Source organism: Alligator sinensis, unplaced genomic scaffold (assembly GCF_000455745.1).
Source record: "Alligator sinensis unplaced genomic scaffold, ASM45574v1 scaffold211_1, whole genome shotgun sequence".
Lineage (NCBI taxonomy): Eukaryota > Metazoa > Chordata > Crocodylia > Alligatoridae > Alligator > Alligator sinensis.
The window spans coordinates 2,731,235-2,736,989 of NW_005842024.1; the positions used below are offsets into that span (position 1 = coordinate 2,731,235).

Genomic DNA, 5,755 nt, shown 5'->3' on the forward strand with positions numbered 1-5,755 from the left:
TAAAACTCCTCATTCTTGCTCAAAGGGTAGTATGTGGTGATTTGGAAAAACATCCAAAATTGAACACAGCCTATTTATATAATAAACACATTCCAAACTGGAGAAGATATACTAACTGGGAGTGAGAGATTGTGCTCTATATTCAGCTCTAGCACTCATGACAACAGTCATGGCTTAGCTACTGGAGGAGAGTAGAGATTTGAGCAGCATACTATAAGCTAGTGAACATCATTTTAACTCATGACTTTACTGGATGCGTATGTGGCTACTGATATTTTCCTATTTCTTATTTTTATTCATTCTTACTTGCATGCTTGATCCTCATTTTGCAATAAAAGTTATACATACACTGTACAGTACATCCAGTTTGTATACAGGATTGTTAGTAACTACCCACTGCTCCTCCATACACAGGCAGTATGACAGTATAGTAATGCCCTTCAAGGAAGAAAAATATCATAATGCCCTTTTTACATGTGGGTATAACGGGTCCATAAGGTTAAATGGCTTATCACAGGTTACACAGATAATTAGCCCAAGAGCCGGAAGTAGACTTCTAGAAGGAGTCCTGGCTTTCAGCACTTTTTTCTAGCTATTAAACAAAATTGATAATCCATTAAATAAATACTGAGAAGTAGTTACTACCATTTCATGCTAGTTACCCTTCTGGAAATAATTATTTTATCAATTTTTGTTTTTCCTTGAAAATAGTTAATAGATCATAAATTATCTGTCTGTTAAATTATTTTCCTTCAAACACAAAGCTTTTTTGTCACATCAAAGGAAGCATACACAATTAGTGATTTTTTAATATTTTGCTTTCCTTGTATTCAAAGATCACCAGATATTTATTCAAACTTCTTTTTGAAAAGATTGGCTCCTGAATAAAGACCTTGATCAAGTTCTTAATTTTAACCATGGACTCATAAACCTATCTAAATAAGAGAAGTTGCAATGGAAACTCAGACCTGCAGAAACAAAATTGCCTGTTATGATCTATTAAAATTGGGTTATTGTAAGTGGCATGCTCATTCCTAGCTGCTTCTTTTGTCATTTATGGTAGCTGCTAGATCATAACTAAAGCCTACTGTATCTTGCTGTGTAAAGGTCTATATGATTCCAAAGCTACCTATGCTGCCATTTTATTTTGAAGCCACCTTCCTTTTTTGTGAGCCAGGCAAAAGGATTCATCTGTTAGTTTGTATTTTAGTCACTGGATAATGTAAATTTATGGACTTGATTTAATTAACTTGATCCTACTTTGTTCTGAAAGTTGGCTGGAAACTGGGAAGGCAGAAATGTTTATGCGCCTGTTTGTAGTAATCCCCAAACAGTATTCACAGCTGGAAAGAAATCATCAGTCCTAATGTTATTTTGAAGGAAGGAAGCAATGACAAAAAAATCAAATGGGATCATAGTACAAGGTGGTATGCTACAGTGTTTTGTTCTTCATAGCCCCTTGAAGCCACAGAAAAAGCCTGAGCAAATGGTTCAGGTGGGAATCTGAACCCACCTTAATCAGCTGAGTTCCTGTCTCTTGAACTGAACCCAAACTCTTGCAAGTTCCAATTCAGCGGCATAGTGTAATGAGGCAAATGTCATCATGCTGTGCCTGCTGGGTCAGAGGATCACTGTGCTCTGGGATCCCAAGTCCTGGAGTGCAGGGAGGAATTTGAGTTAAGATTAGGATTCACCACACTTTTGGGTTAACATCCAAACTTGAACTTTACTGGGTTTTCCCATCCCTAACCTGCAGAAAACCTAGGGTAATCTAAAGCACTGGAAGTAGTGCTGAAAGTCTGGTTTAAGACCCCTGCAAAAGAAAAATATTGCTGTAGACATGTATTGGAATTCTAAGGTAATCTCTGCATACCCAATACATCAGTGAGTTTTAATTAATAGCACTCTTATGGTATTTACAGAACGATGAAAAGAAAACAATCTATTGATAGGGATGCTGCAAATTCTGGCTAATATATGGGAGGTACCCAAAAGAAATTGCCGATCATATTTTAAGGTCTTTTACCAAGTAACTGGCTCCAAGATGATGGCTTAAATGAAAAAGCATAAAAATGGAGTAACACTCAAGAATACCAATGTGGTTAAAGACAATCGAGCAAAAAACAAGTCTGGCCCCTCTATCATGGGGCAGCACTAAAAACAGATTTTAAGCCTCTTTTAGCTGTACCTTTTTCAGATGACGCAAATATATAAAAATAGTTGTGGTAGCCCCGGTGTTGTTGCTGTTAAGAATTCAGTGTTTGGAACGCATGACAATTATGCTGTACTTAGGACATGGCATCACTGTTAACATCTGTACCCTCGTTAATCTTACTTATGTGCAAATTCCAGTAAACTGGGCACTATCTTTGACAGGAAACAACCTCCCTAGCACATCTTTCTTCTTAGCTAGTTATCTCAATTTGTTTGTCAGTGTCTGGTTTATAAATCTGGTATTTGTTTTCCCAGGGTATCGTACTCCTGTTTTGTGCCACTGAATAGCTTTCCTGGCAGAGCATTTTATACCTGTATGTTTTTCTGCTTACAGGGAATGATTCAGCATCTGGGGTTTTCAGGGCTTGTCTGACAGCATGAGTGTGTGTGAAATGTAATATTAAGAAAATATACAAATGATGCCATGATACATACTAATGCATGCAGTATGATGCACTAATGGATATTTAAACTGACACTGGAATGAGATGAGACTTTTGACAAGCATATTGTTTTATAGGAGAGAATGTGATCGTCATGCCATGGACACAGTTTTTAGAACCATGTCTAAATTAGTCAGCTATTAAATACCAGATTGTGATTGAGTAGTTGCACCATGCAGAGACAAGACACACACAGACATAGTCACAGGGAAGGAGAGGTAGTAAAGATAACTTTAAGCTTTCATTGTGCTCTTAGGACTCTAGGCTGGAAAGTGGCTGAGACAACTGCAACAGCCCCAGACATAAATGAGGCATAGGGCTAGCATTATTGGCCAGGCAACACAGGCAGCTTCTTAGGGCAGCTAATTGAAGGAGGTGGCAAAACCAGTGTGCACACACCTCACACATATTCATTGGGCTGCCTCAGAGGGGCACCTCAAAAGTCTGGGTATGGGCAGAAGCAAGCAGGGCAGCTCCAGCATTGCCAAGCCGCCACTCTAGGGCTATGTCTGATGTCTGCCCTGGCTAGGCCACAGGTATGTAGGGAAGTCAGCAACATTTTGTTTACCTAGGGAAGAAAAATTCCTTGCACTGGTCTTGGTTAGGCAAACCTTGGAGCTGCCCAGAATACCCATAATGGTAGGCACCACAGTCCTGATCTATGTTTTTCTCTCCTTGTCTTCAATCTGTATATCCAGGTGAGGGGCATGTATAGACAGAGCCCATGGCTGTCTGATGCAGTGCATGCACTGGGGGAAATTCTGCCCTGAATAAGGTGCTTTGAATGGCACTGCTGCTGCTTACATCACAATGGGTCCTCCCAAGGAATATACCTGTATGTGCTGTGCTTTAGCATCCTTCTCCATGTGGTATGGGAAGGAAAATGTCAACTTTTACATAGTATCTTTATCTAAGGAAACATTCAACATATCATCTCATGATAAAAGATTAAGACAATCTTCTACATTCTCGAACTGGAGAGCAGTTTGAAAATACACTGCTCAGAGGATGTAGTTTGCAGAAATTGTTGCAAAGGATGTTGCAGAAAAGCATCTGCAACATCCAAGTCATCACTCTGTATCTTCCTAATGTATACATCTAGTTAAGCCGAATAAGAGGCACCTGAGTCAGAATCAAAGGGAGAGACTAGGTTAGCAATTTGAGGAATCCTTATCCACTGAAGGACTTGAAAACTGTTGGTTTGGATTTCCTCCCCAAACCTTTGCTTTTCTCTTGGACTTACATTAGTCAATGGGACCATTTATATACTTAAAGTTATGCATGTGGTTAAGTGCTTTGCTGGGTAAGAGGCTAAATGACCTTCACTGACTGATAGATTATTACTTATTTAGATCCCTAGAAATGCGAAAAAGGAGAAGAGGCATAACAATGTGCACTATGTGCCTTCGACATATACTATTCTATTCTAGGTGCAGCAGCATACAAACAAGCTAACCATCAAGCTATTTCTCAGGCTTTGGGTGACACACAAGAAATGATTCATTAGTTGAACAGGAAAGATAGGATCACCCTGTTAAGGCTCCCACCCTCTCCCCACAACGTTATTACCAGATTCTGAAAGATGTAGGGTAATCAGCCCTGTTTAGGCAAGGACTCTATTTTGCATGAGATGGAGAATTATTATTGTAATGTTTCACAGCTGCTTTATTTAAAAACAAAACCCACAAAAAGCAGGGGGGGAGGGGAGACCTACTTTGTCAATGAATTCAGATGAGGTACTGTGTCTGCATACTGCAGGGAGTTCACAGAGCTCTCATAGAAGCTAATTAAGTGTTGAACTAACCCATATGCTAATATCTCAAATAGAAATGATGGAATTTCACCCCTACAATTCACAATTTCACTCCTCCTGTACAAGACAGCATACTAGCTATCCAGACACTCTATTCTGCAATAGGGAGAAATGAAGCCTTCTGTGCAAATGTCCTGTTTTAATTAATTTATTGATAAGTATACATCCTTTTTTTTGGGTTGCAATACTGGGAGACAAGTCATTTGGAGAAGGCTTCTGGAAAGTCTTCTTTCTGGGAAACATCTTGGAATAGGCTACAAGGAATTATTTTTAGTGAAATCACAGATTTCACAGTTTATTCAAAGTACTTACTGTAGCTCACACTGTCTGTAACTTACTTTCTGTACATTACCATCTCACTCATACATATTGCATGATATAGTAGGGTTCCCACCTGCTGCATGTGGCTCAGGTTCACCCTTTAACTAGTTGAGAGGCAGCCTGACTATTCAGTAAGCATGCAGGGTCTCTTATAATCCTGCTGTGATGTGGACTCATAGTGAGTCTAGTCCTATAGCACAGAAATCAAGAGCGTCTCCTCTTTGAAGCAAAAAATCTCATTTTTCATCCATATATGTTCTCATTATTAAGAAAATATGTCTCATAAAATGTTCTCTCTGGCAATGGGTACATTTCAATATTAATGTCATCATATTTAAAATAAAAAGAACCCTCTAGTAACATTTAAAATGGAAAAGATTAAAATTAAGGATTAATAAATATTAGTATTTTGCCTGGAAATTACAGCTATGCCCTTAGTTTCCCAGTTGTTTACATTCCTTGAACAAGACCCTCATTTCTATCAAGAAACTTATATTCTTTTTAGGTCCATTTCCTATAGAGAAAGAAGATCCTAAGGATATGGATATGTTCAATATTCTTTGAAAACCATCTAAAGCTTATAGTTTCCTGTTCGCACATGGCAACAAAGTAGTCATGTTCTTTACTTAGGTTTTATATTATGATTAGCCAGTTACTGAAATCAGTGCTGCTCAATCTTTTTGCCTCAAAGAATATGACTTTCACAAAAAGAAGCCTGCATAGGTAATTTGCTAAGCGATAAAAAACCAAGCATTGAGAAATTGATTTTGCTTACAAATCCCATGATTGACAACAGCAATTGTAAGAGGCAATTCTATGCTCCACGTTATTCGCATATTCTTTGAATCAATATGGTAATGCACTTCTGTTCTGAAACATCTAGCTTTATTTTTTATTATGCCCTGTTTTTGTGCTTCGAAGTCTTGGCTTTTGACAGCAGTTGTTACATCCTAGGCCAGGGAAA

At 38.4% G+C, this 5,755-nt stretch overlaps 1 protein-coding gene across 1 annotated transcript in view; it reads right to left on the reverse strand.

Annotated features, from left to right (window-relative positions):
• The window catches only part of GALNTL6 (polypeptide N-acetylgalactosaminyltransferase like 6), a gene marked incomplete at its 5' end in the record, with an annotated part of 168,587 nt that overhangs the window by 42,437 nt on the left and 120,395 nt on the right, over positions 1-5,755 (reverse strand). The gene's annotated exons all lie outside the window — the stretch shown is intronic.